Source organism: Gorilla gorilla, chromosome 10, assembly GCF_029281585.2.
Source record: "Gorilla gorilla gorilla isolate KB3781 chromosome 10, NHGRI_mGorGor1-v2.1_pri, whole genome shotgun sequence".
NCBI classification, from domain to species: domain Eukaryota; kingdom Metazoa; phylum Chordata; class Mammalia; order Primates; family Hominidae; genus Gorilla; species Gorilla gorilla.
Window position 1 is genome coordinate 103,140,203 of NC_073234.2, and position 21,896 is coordinate 103,162,098.

Here is a 21,896-nt window from a genome sequence, read left to right on the forward strand (position 1 = left end):
AAAACTACACTTCGTCCCCATATACATTTTCTTAGCATCAGTATGAGTTATTTCTAAAAGATTGCTTAGTGAGGAATGCTGTTGAATTTGTCTTGTTTCTTTCTTTCTCTCTCCTCACCATCCTTTCACTTGCCTTTTCAACCTCATGCTTATTAGAAACATAGTGTTTATTCTTGATGATTTGTTCTGCTTGTAAACAAATTTTGTGGCAATTTATTTACATTTATTTCAGATAGAAATTTTTGTCAGGTTAAATTGCAAATTATAGCCTGAATAAAGCCATGGTGAATTTTTAGATAGCCAATAGCCTAAACTCTTTCACAGTCTAAAATCCTCACTCTTAGCAATTTGTTCGTGGAACCAGTCCGTAGAAAGCTGCCGTCAAGATGGGAATATACCACTTTGCTCTCAGTTCTTCTATAATATAACTATTCATCAAGTGATTCCTTTCCAGTACTTTACTGTGAACACTAGTGGAGAAGTAAAGCATTCAGATTATGGGTCTCTGTTTCAGAAATTTAGGCTTGCATATAACACCATGAGGAATTCCAGGAACTAAAGAAGTTAATGAGAAAACAGAAAAGGAAGGAGGCACAGAGTAAACAGAAGAGCTAAATTCTAAGAAAACTCAGGGGCCATAGGCAACTTCAAAATTTTTAAAGTTCCAAAGTTAAATTGTTAATTAAAGAAAGAAAACATGCAAGAAATAATTTTGGTATGGATGACCCAATAAGGTAGAAACGTGGAGCAAAAACTAATGCCAAATGAATGAAATTAAACAGATATACTAAATAAAATGTTTTTCTGTGTCCCGATTTGACACAGTAAGAAATAAGATAATTTTCACTAAGTTCGTAGGGTTTATGGAATTTATGAAATTCACTTGTTGAGATCCCTAAAGATGACCTCAAAGAATTAGACAATTGCCATTCCGGAAACTGGAGATATATTCAGACACCTGGTGTCACTACCAGTTGTGAAGGTCTCCTGATAGTATACTAAGATGCTGTGGTTGAAGAATGAGTTGACATCACCAAAAAAGTCTATCTCAAAGCTGAATTTATCAGCCTGTAAGTCATAAAAGAGCTCACCATGCCAGAGCAACTTTGGAGAGTTTCTCTGGGTGAAGAGTAAGACAGGCAAGATAAAGCCTCTGAGTATGACTTTTGATTAGTTAAAAAGAGAACTGAAAGTCTCTTTTGGTAATTGTCCGTTTTTTTAATAATTATTTTTGTTTTGGAGACAGGGTGCCACTCTGTTGCCCAGGCTGGAGTGCAGTGGTGCGATCTCAGCTCACCGAGATCTCCGCCTCCTAGGCTCAAATGATCCACCTGCTTCAGCCTCCCAGGTAACTGGGACTACATGTGCATGCCACCATTAATTTTTGCATTTTTTGTAGAGATAGGTTTTCACCATGTTGCCTGGGCTGGTCTTGAACTCCTGAGCTCAAGCAATCCACCCACCTCAGTCTCTCAAAGTGCTGGGATTACAGGTGTGAGCCACTGTGGCCAGCCAGGGATTTGTCATTATCCAAGTGTGGTGTCATTGGTTTATGCTCCAACCATAGACTCGGTTCCCAACAAAGTCTGAAAACGGGTTTGTATTTTGTTTTCTCAATGTTCTATGGACACAGAAAAAAAAATTAAAATGGCAAGAGCAGAATCTTTAAAATACAGGTGTGAATTGTAATTTAGCTCCTTGTTTTATTGGGATACTAGGTGGAAGTGATTCCACAATTAATTTTTAACAAGCAAAGTAGAGCAGAGTTAATGGTAATAAAGGTATAAATTCTCCAATTTTAATCTAATTTAAAATTCACAGCAGCCCTAATGTTTGAGGTATCCTGTTTTAACACTAAAGAGACCAATTCTTATAGAATATAGACCTTCCCATCCCCATCCCCCTAAAACAATCCTTCTTAGCTCCCTGGAAATTGAGAGAATGTAGGTTTATGCAATAATAAACTCTTTTTCCTCTACTGCATACTAATAAAGTAATTATTCTCCTCTCATCCTTTAGGCCTTAGGAGTATTTCTCTTTCTTTGGTCAGAGACATTTGTGGTGAAAAAAAGACATATCATTAAAAAATTGTTTATTTTATTGTCAAAAGTGGTTTAAAGTATTGTTTTGCTTCCTTCACTCAGCTACCAGCTCCAATCTGAACATTTTACTACCACTCTCACAGCTACCTCTGACAGTTTTTCTAGGCTGTGAACACTTTTCTTTACCTAAGGATTGCAGAACTGCAATTGCTCAAAAATTCAGGAAGACATTTTTCAGTTGCTTTTGGTAATGGTTTCTTACTAACTTTTACCTTATGTTGATGTGATATACTTTTAAATATCATACTTTTTTCCCTGGCTTACTTAAATTGCTTACTCTAACATTTTGGCCCAGGCAAGGGCTGTTCATTTTAAATGTATTACACATTGTTTAGAACAGTTGTGAAAAAAGTAGAAATTATATCTTATTTCTACTTACTTTGAAACTTCAGGATTTGAGTATACATACTTTATTATTGTTTTTGCCAAGCATTATTCCAAGCCTCAAATAGAATATAGTCAATATCTAGCCATTTTCCTACTTTGTCATGCCTCTTTCCTACAAAGCCTCTTCTCAATTTTCCAAAATAAGCACACTGTAAAAACCTCGCAGAAATATCACCATTTAACACTTTCATAGCAAAATGCCTCTTTACTTTTCCATATCCTAATTTTATAGAAGGTATATCTGCCAAAGCAATATTTTTGGTTAATTTTTATATTGACCAAAAAATGTAAATTTTTATTCCTCAAACTCAATACAATATTTTTAATTAAGAAGGGAAAAAATCTGGAAGTACATTCCAAATGGAGTTATTAGAATGTCAAATCAGGTGAAGAGATTTTCAAAAAGTGCCAATAAAGGGACTATGCTTCAAGTATGTCATGTAAAAATTACCTCTAATTCCAAATTTTATTAATTATTGGGTGATCAGGATATCATGTTTTATGGTTTTATATTTTAATATGATGAAATATTATTTCTGTGCATTTCTCTACATTTTAGTTGCATTTTAGAAAATTTGTTGGGGTGTGAGTTTTCATGAAAGGAGTTACAATTTTTCCTGCTTAAAATAATGAGAAAGAGGCTTTTGGTTAGTGTTTCCATGCAGAACATCTAATTTTGGAGAAGAAATTTCTGGCATTCAATGGAGATAATCATAATTAGTTGAAAACTATTTTAGGTCACAAGAGTATCAATGTTCTGGTGAAATTGCCATGGGAGACCATTACGTTTACTCTCTTCTATGACTACCAGTTCTAAGCTTGTAAATGATATCATTGCCATTGTTACTTAAACTTGAGATCAAGCAAAGGGACTCCCTAATTTCTTCTAATCAGTATGTATAGTTATCATCTGCAGTTTCTGTCTGATTATTATTCATTCACTGCATTTCTAAAAGAATGTGCTGATTTTCCTTGGAAAAACTATTCTCCATCACTCTCAGTCTGGGGTGTAGGGAAATGGGCCTATATATCATCTCTGATTCCAACGATGGGCATATGATTTACAAGTTTTCAATCAAACTACTTCATGATCCCAATCATAGTGTTTGGCTTCCAGATGAGCATGTGACCCAAGCAAGATCAATAAGAACTTTAGTTAGCACTTTGGCTTGAATCATTGGAAAAGAGCTGGTTGGTTTTTTGTTTTGTTAAGGTAATAGGCTGTAAGTCCAATTGTTTTGAAAGCCATTTTGCCACCGTATGAAAAAGCTTGCATGAAAACACAAAAAAAGAAGGGCAAGTGATGAAGAAGGACTGAGTCCTAATGACACCATCTGAGTCCACCTATCCATGCATTTCTAAAGCCCAGATGTTCTTTTAGATATAAGTCTAATTTTTTGTTGTTGTTGCTTAATATACTTGCATAAGAATGCTGGCTATTGCAGAATACCTTTTGGGTTAAATCAAAATGTATTTGCATTCTTCCTCTCTCACTGGATTATACACTAAACATCATAATTAGGGCTGCCACTTTATGGATTAAATGAATAAACAAAAAAAGAGAAGAAAAAATAAAACTATCAGTTGCCTTCCCTTGAGCTCCTATTGGTGATCCTAAGAAAAAAAAAATGCTCCAAGGACCTTTTCATAGTAATTAACAGTGCATACTGTGAAGCAAGACATTCTGAGATCAAATCCTACTATACTATTATTAGCTCTATAGCCTTAAGAAGGTTACTCTGTTCCTCAATTTTTTTCATTTATAAAATTTGGTCAATCTTTTGTAAGGTTGTTGTAAGAATTAAATGAGATGATACGTAATGTATTTAACATAGTGCCAGATAGATGGTAAACACTCAATAGATGCCAATATCTGAGTATTATTTTTATTTAATTTTGTATTATTATAAATTCAGTTATATATAATTATAATATAGTACAATTATAATGCACAGGGAGCCAAAGAATGCCCCCTCCTAAATCTCTCATGGTTGGAATCTTCTTCCTTGCATATTTGTCCCCCATCAAAAAAACCTGTGTTCACTAGAGCAGATAAACTTCTAAAAGGTCGATTTATATCAAGCTTTGACATTTATTGGATACCACTATGTTCAAATTTCTGCTTGCAAACTAGGACTATAGCATGTAACAATTTAAATATGATTGCGTCTCTCATGGAATGCACATTCTGGAAATTGCACAAAAAAAGTCGAACTAAAGTTCTTATTTATAATTTGAGAAGTGCTCAACTATGAGGTCATATTTGACAGTACTCTGGAGGGTCAAAAGGGCTTTCTGTAAGGGGTGATTTTGAGTTGAAACTTTAAGAAAACTAAAGAAAGGAACACACTAGTATAGGAAAATGCTCAGGTAAATGACTAGATTTGAGAAGAATGGTGGCAAGTTGGAAGAGTGAGAAAAGACTATTTTATCTTAAGTACAGACAACGAATGAAAGCACAGCAAAAATAGGAGATTGGGAAATCAGAAGAAAGCAATCTGTATAGTTTAGAGCATATAAAGGAGTTTTGGTTCTGTTACTGTTTTAGTATTCTAGGAGAATTTGGAATTCATTGAAGGGTCATTTTATACATTAAAAATAATCACTTTGGCAGACTGTACCTAAAAGAGATAAAAGAAAGGAAAAAAATGAAAGTGGAGGAAAGAGATTCAAATCTATTTCCATAGTCTTTGTAAAATATTGGGAGGTAAGTAAATTTAAGACATATTTAGATTAGAGAGCAGGATGCCCAGTTTCTGAGCAGAAGAAACATTCGTAGCTCCAGCTATGCAAGAGAGAATTACATATGAGTGATGTTGAGAAAAGAAGATTTTTGTTCAGAATTGTGTACCGTGCCACACCGTGGAAAGGAAAGCAAGCACAAAACTGGCCAAATATACATGGTCTGTTTGTGCAGAAGACAGGTCAAGCCGTTGAATTTTCTACACAGATGCCTATAAAAACAAAGGCATCACCTCGGGGGAGGATACATTGAGGGAGGATTTGGAGAATCCCAAGCAGTACATCCCTGGAGCAAAAATGACCTCTGCTGGCATTAAGAAGACAGAGAGGATAGACTTGATAGCTTATCTCACAAAAGCTACTAATGAGTGATAATTGACCACTTAATAAAACAGAAATATCTCATGAGTATTTTTTATGTGTATCTCAATTCAATTGATCTCACACACCAGAATTCAGATCATGAATGATTGAAAGAATATTTTTTCTGTTTTTATTTTATTTTTATTTTTTATTATTATTATACACTAAGTTTTAGGGTACATGTGCACATTGTGCAGGTTAGTTACATATGTATACATGTGCCATGCTGGTGTGCTGCACCCATTAACTCGTCATTTAGCATTAGGTATATCTCCTAATGCTATCCCTCCCCCCTCCCCCTACCCCACAACAGTCCCCAGAGTGTGATGTTCCCCTTCCTGTGTCCATGTGTTCTCATTGTTCAATTCCCATCTATGAGTGAGAACATGCGGTGTTTGGTTTTTTGTCCTTGCAATAGTTTACTGAGAATGATGATTTCCAATTTCATCCATGTCCCTACAAAGGACATGAACTCATCATTTTTTATGGCTGCATAGTATTCCATGGTGTATATGTGCCACATTTTCTTAATCCAGTCTATCATTGTTGGACATTTGGGTTGGTTCCAAGTCTTTGCTATTGTGAATAGTGCTGCAATAAACATACGTGTGCATGTGTCTTTATAGCAGCATGATTTATAGTCCTTTGGGTATATACCCAGTAATGGGATGGCTGGGTCAAATGGCATTTCCAGTTCTAGATCCCTGAGGAATCGCCACACTGACTTCCACAATGGTTGAACTAGTTTACAGTCCCACCAACAGTGTAAAAGTGCTCCTATTTCTCCACATCCTCTCCAGCACCTGTTGTTTCCTGACTTTTTGATGACTGCCATTCTAACTGGTGTGAGATGGTATCTCATTGTGGTTTTGATTTGCATTTCTCTGATGGCCAGTGATGATGAGCATTTTTTCATTTGTCTGTTGAATGCATAAATGTCTTCTTTTGAGAAGTGTCTGCTCATATCCTTTGCCCACTTTTTGATGGGGTTGTTTGTTTTTTTCTTGTAAATTTGTTTGAGTTCTTTGTAGGTTCTGGATATTAGCCCTTTGTCAGATGAGTAGGTTGCGAAAATGTTCTCCCATTTTGTAGGTTGCCTGTTCACTCTGATGGTAGTTTCTTTTGCTGTGCAGAAGCCCTTTCGTTTAATTAGACCCCATTTGTCAATTTTGGCTTTTGTTGCCATTGCTTTTGGAGTTTTAGACATGAAGTCCTTGCCCATGCCTATGTCCTGAATGGTAATGCCTAGGTTTTCTTCTAGGGTTTTTATGGTTTTAGGTCTAACGTTTAAGTCTTTAATCCATTTTGAATTAATTTTTGTATAAGGTGTAAGGAAGGGATCCAGTTTCAGCTTTCTACATGTGGCTAGCCAGTTTTCCCAGCACCATTTATTAAATAGGGAATCCTTTCCCCATTGCTTGTTTTTCTCAGGTTTGTCAAAGATCAGATGGTTGTAGATATGCGGCGTTATTTCTGAGGGCTCTGTTCTGTTCCATTGATCTATATCTCTGTTTTGGTACCAGTACGTGCTGTTTTGGTTACTGCAGCCTTCTAGTATAGTTTGAAGTCAGGTAGTGTGATGCCTCAGGCTTTGTTCTTTTGGCTTAGGATTGACTTGGTGATGCGGGCTCTTTTTTGGTTCCATATGAACTTTAAAGTAGTTTTTTCCAATTCTGTGAAGAAAGTCATTGGTAGCTTGATGGGGATGGCACTGAATCTATAAATTACCTTGGGCAGTATGGCCATTTTCACGATATTGATTCTTCCTACCCATGAGCATGGAATGTTCTTCCATTTGTTTGTATCCTCTTTTATTTCATTGAGCAGTGGTTTGTAGTTCTCCTTGAAGAGGTCCTTCACGCCCCTTGTAAGTTGGATTCCTAAGTATTTTATTCTCTTTGAAGCAATTGTGAATGTGAGTTCACTCATGATTTGGCTCTCTGTTTGTCTGTTATTGGCAATAGATGCAGAAAACGCCTTTGACAAAATTCAACAACCTTCATGCTAAAAACTCTCAATCAATTAGGTATTGATGGGACGTATCTCAAAATAATAAGAGCTATCTATGACAAACCCACAGCCAATATCATACTGAATGGGCAAAAACTGGAAGCATTCCCTTTGAAAACTGGCACAAGACAGGGATGCCCTCTCTCACCACTCCTATTCAACATAGTGTTGGAAGTTCTGGCCAGGGCAATTAGGCAGGAGAAGGAAATAAAGGGTATTCAATTAGGAAAAGAGGAAGTCAAATTGTCCCTGTTTGCAGACGACATGATTGTATATCTAGAAAACCCCATTGTCTCAGCCCAAAATCTCCTTAAGCTGATAAGCAACTTCAGCAAAGTCTCAGGATACAAAATCGATTGAAAGAATATTTTCATTGAAAAGTCCTGAATTAACTATGACTGGCTTGTGGGTAAATGAATATGGTAGGTTTTTTGTATTTTCATAGGAATTCTACTTCAGAAAAGGCTACTACTGTTTTCCCCTCTCCAGATATGATTAGACTGGATTAGTAAGGTTCAACTGTTCACAAAGATGGTGAATGCCATCCCAACACCTATTGGAAATTTGTTTTATATTTAGATTTATATAACTCCTTATATGAATATATTTAAATAAATGGGAAACACCTCCACTGTCTCAGAATGAAACAAGACTTACCTGTGTTATAATTTGTGTTGAGTCGCTTGTTAAAGGCAAGGGCTGAAGATATGGTAACAATGTCTGCTTTATATTTTTGGTCCTAACTATGCCAATCTAATTAGAATTCCTTGTATCAAAAAAATGCTATCTTTCAATTATTGAGAGGCATTTTAGTGTGACTTAATGTCATGCCAAATAAAGAATATTTAACACTTCTCACATTTTATCAATGATCTATAAGATCAGATGCTTTTAAAAGTTAGTGGGAAAAGAAATAGTAGCAAGTTATGCTTTTGTAATCTTTGATATCTCAGTGAGACTAAGTTATAATTTAGAATTGTCTTTAAACAGCTATTCAAAAATATTTAAAACTGTAGTATTACTGTGTATGTGTAATTGGTAATGGTGTTTTTTCCAACTCATTAGAAGAATTAAAGTAGAGGAGATATACACAAATTTTTAAAATATGTGTGATTACAAGACTTAAGGTAATTCAAAACAAAATCACAGACTTTTTAAAAAAGACATATTTAGGAGGAGAAACAGAGAGAAGTATATAGATTCATGATACATTTAGGAAGTAGAAGCTACCAGCCTTAATAATTGTGTTGTGGGAACTAGCAGAGAAAAAAAAATGAATGTTTCAAGCATGCTTACAGGTATCTATATTTTTACAACTAGGTGAATGGTGTTCCCATTCAATAAGATAAGTGAGATAAGAACCTTGAGATAAGAACACTGAAATAAGAACATTTTATTAAAAGGAAAAAGTCTTCCCTTTCAGGAAAGAAAGGTAGTAAAAAATAGCAAGGGAAGGCTCTTTCTTTGACGATCAGCAAAAAAAAAAAATCACACACAAAAGTGTATTTTTCAAAACGTCAGAGGAAAATTTGAAAATAAATTCCCTAAATTTTTATTTAAAGAAGTTAGGAAAGAATAGCAAAATAATAAGAAAAAAGAAGTAAATAATTACCTAAGAATATAAATCAATAAAATACAATGCAGATATACAATCGAAGAAATCAACAGATTCTAAAATAAGTCATTTGAAGTTAATAAGAAAATGTATAAACCCAAGAAAAACTAAAGGAAAAAATACAAATTGCCAATCTCAGGAATAAAAATGTAACATTATTACAAATCCTTAGGGATGAAAAAGATAAAATACTTAGAACAAATGTGTAACAATAAATTTGATACTTTTGATGAAATGGAAAAGGTCAAGGTATTATATCAGACACAAGAAAAATGCTAAGTGTTGTATCTGACACAAAAATAAATTAAGGTCTAAATAATCCTAGGTCTGTGCAAATATTAATAGATAAATAGAAACTTTCCCAAAAATAAAAGTCTAGGACCAGATTGTGAATGATTTGAAATCTTTTAGGAAGAAATAAAACTATTCTTACACAAGCATTTTCAGAAAATACATTACAAATGGAATATTTTCCAATTCATTTCATAGGATTAGCATAAGACTCATTCTAAATGGCTAGCACACTACAAGAAACAGCATAGGCCAATATCCCTCAGGAACATATTTGCCAAAATGTTCAACATAATAGTTTTAAAATAATCCAATAAAAAAAAGAATATGACTAAGTGGAGCTTATTTCATGAATATAAGGTTGGTTTTAATTATGAAAATGCATCATTGTATTATACTACATTAAGAGAATAAAAGGGATCAATAAGGCCATGGCATTGTTATGATCAGAAAAAGCCAACAAGAAATAAATTGAACTTCCTTATCTAATAAAGGGCACCACAAAAAACTACATCTAACATGACATTTATTGATGAAACAACAAACATTCCCCACTGGGAATTTGACTGTCATCTCATATTGGTAGAGTGGGAGCCATGTGAATAAGTGAGATTATTAGACAGAGTATAAACTGAGAAAGGAAGAGAGCCTAAGATGATTTTTGAGGAATTTCAACACTAAGCTGTAGAAAGAAAAAAGACTGAAAATACCACCCAGAAATGCAGAACAATATACATGAGACCATAACGTCATATATTCCAAGGAAATAAAGTGTTTCAAGAAGGAGAGCAGGCCGGGCACAGTGGCTAATGCCTGTAATCCCAGCACTTTGGGAGCCAAGGTGGATGGATCACCTGAGGTCAGGAGTTCAAGACCAGCCTAACTAACATGGTGAAACTCTATCTCTACTAAAAATACAAAACATTAGTTGGGCATGGTGGTGGGCACCTGTAATCCCAGCTACTTGGGAGGCTGAGGCAGGAGAATCACTTAAACCCAGGAGGTGGAGGTTGTGGTGAGGTGAGATCATGCCATTGCACTCCAGCCTGGGTGACAAGAGCAAAATTCAAAATTCCATTAAAAAAAAAAAAAGGAAGAAGAAGAAGGAGAGCATAGGAGAGCATGAGCATGATCTTTATTATTATTTTCTTCTCCCCCACTGCCAGAAACCAAGTTTAGGCCTGTATAAGTCATCTCTTGCTGTGTAACAAACCAAAAAATATCTTTATTATACAATGATTAAGTATTTACTTTGACCATTGACCATTCACCAGTGAGTTAGTTGGGGTTCAGCTGATTTAGACTGGCTTTAGCTGGATAGCAGTAATCCGAAGGTCCCATCTGGGTCTGCTTCATTGATCTCTTACTTTCTTTGAGAATGTTGTGTCTTGTTGTGTTTGTTTGTTTGTTTTCTCTCATGTAAACAGCAGAGATGCAAGAGGGCAAACAAATACATGATTTACCAAAGCAAATCACATGACCGGGCCCAAAGCCAAGAGGTGAGGTGAATTTTTACTGGAGGGCACTGCAAGGTCAACTATCAAAAGGCAGATCTGGAGAGGGATAATAGTGATAGTTGTACAACAGTGTGAATATACTTAATGCCATTGACCTGTACACCTAAAAATGGTCAAAATGTTAAATTTCATGATGTATATTTTACTACATACCAAAAAACAAGTCAACATTGACAGTAAGCGGGAAATTCCATCCTTTGCAGCTGTTTAAACTAAGGACAAAACGTTTTTTAGATGCCAACATCAGTGTATGAGCAGGTACCTAGTTTCACAAAATAGCTTTGCAAGGGTGGAGGAAAAGTACCTACATATAAAAGCAAGAAGCCAGTAAATTAGATCATGGAGAATCTTGAACCTGTGAAAGAAAATGAAATAAAATTTTACTAAATAGCAGTTGGAGAGGTCATGAGAGGAAAGATAAACCACAAAATGTTTCCATAGACTTGAATAAACAACTGAAGTCAGTGTTCATCATCTTTCAACATCTCTCAGTTGGGGGTAACCTCATCAACTAACCAGTAAGAACAGTTTTGCAATTTAGGATTTTTGCCAAGCCCATGAACTGCCTCTGAAAACAGTTTTGTGGAAATCCCCTATGAAAAACATCTCCTACACTTGCCTTATAAGTCCTAAGAGGTTGAGACTGGATCCAAATATCACTGCCTGGAGGACCCAGCTGGGAAACCAGAAAAGAATCATGCTGGCCGGGCACGCTGGCTCATGCCTATAATCCCAGCACTTTGGGAGGCCAAGGTGGGCGGATCACGAGGTCAGGAGATGGAGACTATCCTGGCTAACATAAACCCGTCTCTACTAAAAAAACACACACACACACAAAAATTATCCGGGCGTGGTGGCGGGCATCTGTAGTCCCAGCTGCTCGGGAGGCTGAGGCAGGAGAATGGTGTGAACCCGGGAGGTGGAGCTTGCAGTGAGCCAAGATCATGCCACTGCACTCCAACCTGGGCATCAGAGTGAGACTCTGTCTCAAAAAAAAAAAAAAAAAAAGGAATCATGCTGCCCCTCATCTGTCATGTCACCACACTCCTCTTACATCATCACTGTACATCTCTACATCATCTTGGCTACTCTAATGTCATCACAATGCCTCCAAGGCATCACGGCTCCTCTTTCAGCTTTTTGTAGCTGTAAGGATTGCCTAAACAGGATTGCCACATCTTTCTAGAACCCTCTAAGAATCCAGTGAAAAGCTCTGTGCTTGCTCCCTGAGGAAAGCATACAGCATTGTGCAACAAGCTCTGGGTGACCGCACAAGTGAAAGTTAAGAGCAGACGCATTAAATTAGCTGAAATGGGGGACCTCTAGAAGGTTAAAGGGCCAAAGGAAGTTTGAGCACCAGCCTGTACCCCATCCACCCTTGCCCAAGCCAACCATGGCTGCCCAAGCAGTCCTAATGGTGACTTCTGCGGGCCCTAGACATTTTCCCTTAGTGGGCCCCTTCCTCCATATAAAAATTTTACTTTACAACTGATTGGTGTAATGAGGAATATACCAATATTATCTGCTAAAACATTTTTTTCAACCTAAAATAAATAGCAAAGGGCATAGGTATTGGAGGGTGTGGGAAACTGTGCCAGTAACTGAATCTACCAAAAGGCCCTATTATCTGGGCTATTTTGTCAGTGTCATCTAAAGTAAGACCACAAACAGAGCCTTTTAATTACACTGTGCTTATCTGAAAATCCCTAAATTGCCTCCAATAGTCACAGATACATTTTGAGGGATTTGTTAGGCAGTAGTCACCATGCCTGGTGCCACATTAGGTTGCCACCATGGGCATAGCTGATGAAGTCAGCAATGGCCATCCATCCTAAAGATAGTGTGAAATGATCCAAGAGGCTGACAGTCTGTTTAACAGAAGCACTCTGTACTGGATAATGACTGATGAATTCAACCAAATTAATTGTCTTGTGAGAGTTTGAATTTGAGATGGAAAGAGGGGCTGGATCATACCCATGCAGATTAACAAAATTGTTATTAGGTCTTCAGACCTTCTCTCAAGAAAAAATGTAACTACTGTTACAATCTTAACAGCAGTGGATGACACTTCAGGTCTCCATGTGGGTTGGCTGTGCTGTTACTGAGAATTTTTCCTGTCCTTAGGTACATGTCTTAACCAAACTCATACTTCTCCAATCTATCTTCTAATTTTCTGCTAGATTAATTTTTCTTAAATTAAATGTTTTATCACTCACAGGACAAAATACACACTCTTTCTATATTTTAAAGAAAAGGAACCTCAGATTATTGTGACCCTTAAAGAATTTCCTGAACAATATACAGATTATAATGTGATGTTATTTATAAAATATCTCGAGTTTATAAACTTGAAAATCAACATGCAATTCTATCAGGCTGAAAAATCTATTATAGACTTTAGTACAAAGTGGATTGTTTTTTAATTTTCCCCATTAGGTAAGATCATGTACTCAAGTAATACATTATTGTAAAGGGTCATGCACTGGTTACACTTCAATTTGAGCTCACAATAAATTTATTTTTAACATAAATAAACATTAAGAATTTAAATTTAAATGTATTGTAGAAGATAAATTTGTACAGAACAGTCAAAAGTAAGATATGGTACTGACAGAAAAAACAACAGTAAATATTGTTCTTTGATTGTAAAGCTACCAGGCCTGACCAAAACTTCATCCCTTTTCAGTACATGTAAACAGCATTCCTTTTAGAAGTATCTGTGATTGACTAAACTGGCATGAAAACTATTATGTTACTGCATATACATATGTGTGTGTGTGTGTGTGTGTGTGTGTGTGTATGTGTGTGTGTGTGTCTGTATGCAGAGACTTTAAACAAATACTAGCATTTGTATGTTGACATTCTCTTAAAGTTTTGTAGGACTTTATGAATGATTCATGATTTTGTACCCACATATTTTTTATTATTAATATAATTTGATTATTTAATTATTATATGTTACCTATTACTTTGACAATAAAAACAAAATAGGCCCATTTAGAGAAATGTCTTTTATGAAAATTTGAAATGGGTCATTGGATTCTTATTTACAGTGGTGTCATTTAAACTTACATAACATGTTTCAATCTTTTTAATTAAAAAGACAGCAGCCCTATCTGCTATATGACAAATCAAGACAGTTATCAGCTTTGTATTTATTCTATCTCTATGTGATGCTAAAGGTAATGTGTTACTGACTCAAGTATCCCTTACAGTATTTCCTAATTTTTCTTCTAAAAGTATTTCAACCTCCTTGGTTTAGTCCGAGCTTCTTATCAAGGTACTCTAAACTCTTCATAAGCAGGCAAAAGCCTTTCTGTCCAGGCACAACAATAAATCTTTTATTGCAACAAATTTTCTGGCATGGTGCAAAATATAAAAATTCGATGTTTCCACCTTTTTCCTTCTTTCTGAAAGTGCCTCTCTTCAGTTGTCAAAAATAATTTCAAAGTTTCATTTTTAATATTCAAATATCCCAATCTCTGGGGTGACTTCCCTGAATATTATCTAACATATTGCTTGCTTAGAGTTCCCATGCTGAGAATCATTAACTATGGAGTCATCATGTTCAGTTGTGCAGTTTGTACACGGCACAAAAGTAGTGAAGGGCAAGAAAGATAACATAAATCCAACCTGTATTCCATTCGCCAAGCCTGTTTCCTGGCATGGGCCTGAATCCTCCAGGTGAAAAAAGGGGGAGGATGAGGTCACCTCTTTTATATTTCAAAATACCATCAGTTTTCTAAACGATTTAGTGATAGGACTATTTCTGTTTGGAGGAAGAGCTTGTTCTAATTTATGCATTCAGAGAGTAGTTCCTTCTAATTCACACTCAGTTCTTAGACTAGCTGCAACCCTCACTAACTATAGTATCTCATGGTTACCTCTATATACAACATTTTTCTTGGGCAAATTGTGACATGAGGAAAAACTAGATACTTATTGAACTGTAAATAAATATTTACCCAGTAACTACCCTAGAATCTAGCACATAGAAGATTCTCAGTAAGTGGTAGGTATTCAATGCATTATTCCTCCAGAGGACAAAACTGGGGAGAAGCTTGTATCAAATTTGAGATCCAGAAATGAAACTCTACTATCAGCATTCTTAGCATATTTAGTTGGTTATGATTTAAAATTACTTATCATTATTTTCAAATTGATTATTATATCAATTCATATAAATGGCTAGGATGCCTTTGAATTCAGAAAGTATCTACTCCAAAATAAAATTGATTTGTTTTAATTATGTCTACAGAATTCATGGGATAAAATTTCCTTATTAATTTCTTCACAGGGAGGACAAATGCCTCATTAATTTTAAACATATCAGTCTAAGAACACATCAAATAGAATAATGACTGACATTATCAGAAACATAATATGCTGCATACCAAAATCAAATTGCTTGTTATTCACCCAGAACAAATATACACCTTTATTTGTGCTTTGTAATCCTCAAGAGGAGAAATTCAATTGGTATTTAAACTAAAATGGAGGCTGAGAGATAAGCTAGGAGATATTGTGGAGACTACCATTCTATTATTAACAATAATACCTTAATGTGTCATAGTAATGTGTACTATATATGTAAGGATCTCTCTTGTAAAAATACTCTTTTATATTAGGAAATTGTTTAATACAGATGTGTCTTTATATCTAACTCCTAGTTTGAGTCAATACCAATGTAAAATGCAGTTCATACACCACAGATGGATTCTGCTTTATCTGAAAATGTGTAACTGTTTTCCCACTGTTGGTTTCTGTGATTTTGTCTGTGTTAATGGGGTTTTAACCATGACTGCACTTACTTATTCATTTCAATACTCACGAATCTTGAGCACCAAGGGAAATGTTACGACATTAGCAAACAGAACCCATGGGGAATTTTTATGTATAGGGAAATCCACATTCGAATATTTTTAAGACTGTTAGCTGCAGCTTTGTTTATTAGAGAGAAAGTAAAAGGAATTAATGATGCTGACATACATTTCACTTCCCCTACTTTTCCAAACAAAACTTATAAAAGTCACTATGTTTATTATACCTGGTTCAATCCAGGTGTAAAATACGTCTTTACTCCAAAATTAGTGCAGATTTTTAGGTTTGAAGAAGGGAATGCCTTTTTTTTTTGGCTTAAGTCCATTTATTTATTAAGCAAAATTACTTGGAATCTATTATAACTGATACTGTGTTGTGTGCAATAGCACAAAGATTATTCAGACACACCTTGTGCCTCTTACAGGACACAAAGCTGAGTAAAAATCAGCTTTAGAGTCCCTACTCTAAAGAGTTTACAGTCCAGTAGGGAAGACAGGCATATAAAAATAATTATCACAAATACTGTAAGCGGAGCAATCATAACATGCACAATATATTTCAAGACCTTGGAGAGCTTGGAAGCTTTAGAAAGGTCTTTCCAAGGAACATGGTGCTTGTGATGTCTCACTAACAGTTATACAAGTCAATGGGTGAGGAAGTAGCATGGAAGTCCATTTCATAGAATACTGCAATGAATTATCATTGGGGGAAAATGAGGCTAGAGAGGACACAGAGCTCACATCAGGAAGGGATCAGGTATTCAGCAGGTGATTGGCATGATCAATGTGTGAATGAATGGAGGGCAGACATGAAGGGGCACAAGACCAAAATCAGAGAGACCAGTTGGAGGACTTGAGTAATTTGTTTAAGAGAGAGACAATGAGGGTCTGACCACGTTGGAGTGGTAAAGACAAAGAAGAGAACACATATGCAGGTCAATTATCTGGATGTTTTGGTTTATTGGAGTGAGAAAAAAGGAGGTGAGAAGATGGGAAAGGGAATAGATAATGAGAAAAATTGAACAGAAACTCAGTTATAGAAATGTCAGTAGCTGACTATTTTAAACAATCTAGTCTGTTTAAAATAGTTTAAAATAGCTGTGCCTTACTCCCTCTGGGTGAATTATCCATTACAAACTGTGGACACTCGCTTTTGCCCTGTGACTTGTTTTAGCCAATGAAATGGGAACAGAAGAGAGATGGCCACTTCTAAGAAGAAATTTTAAGAACAATTGCAAGGTTCTTCTGGGTTCTATTTTACCTCAAATATAATAAGATCAACAATGTCTCAGATAGGGGCTATTGCTTTAGCCAATGTTTCACATGAGGGCTCTGACTGAAGACAATGTATGGAGCACAGTCTTGCAGCAGAGCTGCTGCTGGCCCAAAATGCACATGTAGCATAAGAAAGAAAGAACGGTTTGTGGTCATAAACCGTTGCCATTTGTGGGATGTTTATTTTTAAGCATCTTTTGTCTCATTAATTCAACAGCTAACCTAATATTAGTCTAAGAATAGGTAACTGCCTAAATAACTTATTGAGGTGTAAATGAGGTGAATTTGATGGGAGCTTCGAGTACATAAGTGGTGATAAAAGGAGCCAAATTGTAAATCATCATGAGATAGATACAAAGTATAGTAGCTAAGATTTAACTCAAGTAACTGCAATACATTTTTTTTTTTTTTTTTTTTGCCTTGAATCCGAAGAGTAAGCTTAGGATCCAAAAAGAAAGGGTTTTATTTTCCGTTATAGCACTGGAGTTTAATGAGCAGCAGCAAAGTGGCTAAATGACAGCAAAAACCTACAGTAGGTCTTCTGGGAAATGTTGAACTGTCTTAAAGAAGATTCTGCAACTTGGATAAAGGCAGAACACAAAGCCCAGGTGGATACCCATTAATGGTGAAAATATGCTTGAGTAATTTCATTTCAAGAGGCTGCACCTGCAATCCACTGAATATTTACATATATACATATATCCTAATATTCCCCAAAATACAACTAAAGATACTCTGGCATTTTTAAACTGCCAAATGGCAGAAGCTAAATTGCAGTAAATGAAATGGAAGGTGTCCATAGAGAATGAATGAATGTAAAAATCATTGAATATACACTTGACCCTTGAAAAGCAAAGGTTTGAACTGTGCAGGTCTATTTATATGTGCATTTTTTTCAACCTAACATGCATGGAAAATGAAATATTCATGGGATATGAAGCTAGCATATTTAGAAGGCTGACTTTTTCTATAGGTGGTTCCACAGGACAGAATTCTGTGGGATTTTAGTATGCGGGGAATTTGGTGATTAAGGGGTGGTCCTGGAATCAATCTGCCATGTGTACTCAGGGATTGTATCCTTTCAAGGAGAGTTTCCACTTCTTTCTGCTTCATACTTCCGTGTAGTAGCAATAAACATTTATCCAAGATAGAATGGAGACTTTTTTGATATTTGAAAATTAATAAAATATATGTTACCTATACCTTTGCTTAGGAGGCTACCTGAAGATGGTGCTTTTAAAAAAAGGAATTAAGTTTGCAACGAACATATGCATGCATGCATCTTTATAATAGAAATATTTATATTCTTTTGGGTATATACCCAGTAATGGGATTGCTGTGTTGAATGGTATTTCTGTGTTAGGTCTTTGAGGAATCACCACACTGTCTTACACAATGGTTGAACTAATTTACACTTCCACCAACAATGTATAAGCGTTCCTTTTTCTCCACAGCCTCGTCAGCACCTATTATTTTTTGACTTTTTAAAAATAGCTATTCTGACTGGTGTGAGATGGTATCTCATTATGGTTTTGATTTGCCTTTTTCTAATCATCAGTGGTGTTGAGCTTTTTCTCATATGATTGTTGGCTGCATGTATTTCCTCTTTTGCAAAGTGTCTATTGTGCCATTATTCACAAAAGCAAAGACACGGAATCAACTTAAATACCCATTAATGATAGACTGGATAAAGAAAATGTGGTACATATACACCATGGAAAACTATGCAGCTATAAAAAAATGAAATCATTTCCTTTGCAGGAACATGGGTGGAGCTGGAGGCCATTATTCTTAGCTAACTAATGCAGGAACAACAACAACAAAAAATACTGCATACTCTCACTTATAAGTGGGAGCAAAATAATGAGAACACATGGACACATAGAGGACAACAACAGATACGCCCTAGGGTGGAAGGTGGGGGGAGAGAGTGGATCAGGAAAAATAACTAGTTGGTACTAGACTTAATAGCAGGGTGATGAAATAATCTATACAACAAACTCCCATGACACAAGTTCATCTATGTAACAAACCTGCACATGCGCCTTTGAACCTAAAATAAAAGTTAAAAAAAAAAAAAGAACTGGACTGAAAATGAGGAAGATGTGGAGGCCGGAAGAAAACAAAAATTAAAAACTAGCCAGTAAAGCAGTGAGGGAAATGAACAGGAGCTATGTGACAGTACTATAGTGTTGGTTGTAGCAGAAGGGACTGAGAGCCTGGGAGGAAAGGGTTCTGGTTAGGATTTCTAACTTAGTAGAGAGATGTAAGAAAAATCACAGTATAGAATAAACACAAATAGGGTAAGGAAAAATAAAGGCAATTAAAATTAAGAAAAATACAAATAAGGAATTAAATTCATGATACATTACCTGGTTCTGCAAGCAAATAATATTTACATAGCAACAAAACATTAACATAGCTTACTTATTTTCTTTTTATAATTTTGAGAATTTAAAACATATATAGAAGTACAAATACAACAAACACACATTGCTGCATGCCAAATTTTGCCATATCTATCTCCAAGCGTTCTATTGTATGAAAAAAATTTTATGGAAGAAATTGAAATACTCACTGATCCTTATATTGCCTTTCCTCATTTTGAGAAACTGCCACTACCATAAATCTATGTATCTTTTGAAAGTTTATAGTTTATATAAATATTTGTTTATAGATTTTTTAAAATGTTACATAAACATACTTATTCTTTACCAATGCAAGCTTTTCACCTTTAATGCTGTGTGTGTGCCTGTGTATGCATTTGAGTGAAAAGTCTTGCATTCTACAAGACGGCAGTCTGTGCAAATACCACTCTAAAAAAATAGGGCTTATGGGGAAAACAGACCTGGGAGAAACAACTGAAAATCCATACAACTTTATAATCAGAGCACCAACAAAAGCAATAATTTTAATTAAAAAAATTAGCTCAATTAAAAATATTCCAAGTTATTACTTTACTTTAAAATAAAAAGTAGCTTAATAGAAGAGGATGCAAGAGAAGTTTGAGGCTGCTGAGTTAGAGAGACAAGGGCAAAATGAAAAAAAATGAACAAAGATTAGAAAATACTGCACCATCAGCTTTGCAAAGACAGAACAGGTGGCCAAATTAGGCCAAGAGAAGACCACAGACAGGAAGAATATCAGAAAAAAGTACTGCACTATATTGGTTTCTATGTAGTTGGCTATGGCTGTATTAGTAGACTTTGAATCAGCCACTGTCAAATGCTGGCACAAAATGTCAACATGTTGGGGGAAGCAGCACTAATGAATTGCTGCAACATATTGTTTTCTTAGTCACCAGTTATATATGTGCTAATTGGCATGACAAGAAACATGAATTGCAGCTGAACATACTACATACAGTATTATTATGTCTGTATGTCATTTGCATAAAAACATCACACTGCAAAATAACCACCACTCACTTCACTTACCTTTTTTGCTCAACAATATGTTCTTGAGATTTATTCACAGTCATAGATATATAGCTAATTCATTCCTTTCAACTACTGAGTATTATCCATTTATCTGAATTGTTCTGACAGTCTCTGTTTTAATATGTGAATTTAAACTTCTGCATTTATAATTATATTTCTAATTATTTACAATAATTTGGCCTTTATTACACTCTTTCTGATCCCTTTTTTTTATTTTCCTGGATGTACATGATTTTAACGGTTTAGTAATATGTATATAGTTTCTATTCTTTCATATTTGCTCCACTCTCTTCATGGTTTATAAATAATGTCTAAAATTAATCATTGCTCATCCCCTACCAGCAAAAGATAAGGAAACTTAACATAATGGAACTTTTCCTTAATCTCCTCTACACATTATTTCATTTTATTCTTATCTAGAATTTTCTATTCTAATCTAAATTTGTTCATATTACTACTGCATTTACTCTCACAGTAAGTAAATATTTAGGTTTGGCATTTATTCTATTATTTTATTTGCAGGCTGTTGTTTTATGCTTTTTACCAAAATCATGTAGCTTTTTTTCAGGGATGGTCTATGGAAGTAAACTCCTACAGCCTTTGTATATCTTTATTTTACTGTCACTTCTGAATAATGATTTAATTGGGAATATAATTCTAGGTTGAGAGTCATTTTCCTTCAGCTCTTTGTTTTCATGTATGTATTTCTGTGGATGAGAAGACTTCTGTCAACTTAATCTTCCTTCCTTTATAAGTTATCCTCATATTTACTTATTTCTTTTAAGATTTTCTTATCATTGATGTTACACAATTTCTTTCACTGTGTGTAAATTTATTATTTATCCTATTCAGCTCTCAGTAAACATTTTCAATCTAGAGTTAAACATTTGTTTCTGGAAACAAGAAATTATTTCTTCAATTATTTATTTTCCCTCATCCTAAAAAGTACTTTTGAAAAATGCCTAGTAAGCATACATTTATCAGTCTCTTTTCTGATCTTAACTTCTCTTTCATATGTTGCATTTCTTTGTACTGTTTCTGTATGGTTTGCTTTGTTATACATTTAAATATACCATTTCTCTTTAAATGAGTGTAGTTTACCATTCATCTCTTATATTGGTCACCCTCTTGTCCTGTAAGCAAAGAGTGTATTTTTTATTTCCCAGACTTATTTAATTTCCTTCACCCATCTGCAGACCCTTGTTTGGTAACCTTCTGTTATTGTTGCAGGGACATTTTATCTCTTTAAGAACTACATACATATTAATTCTAACGTCTTTTAAATATAGTTTCACCCTGCAATCTTTAATTATCATGTCTAGTTTCTATGCAGA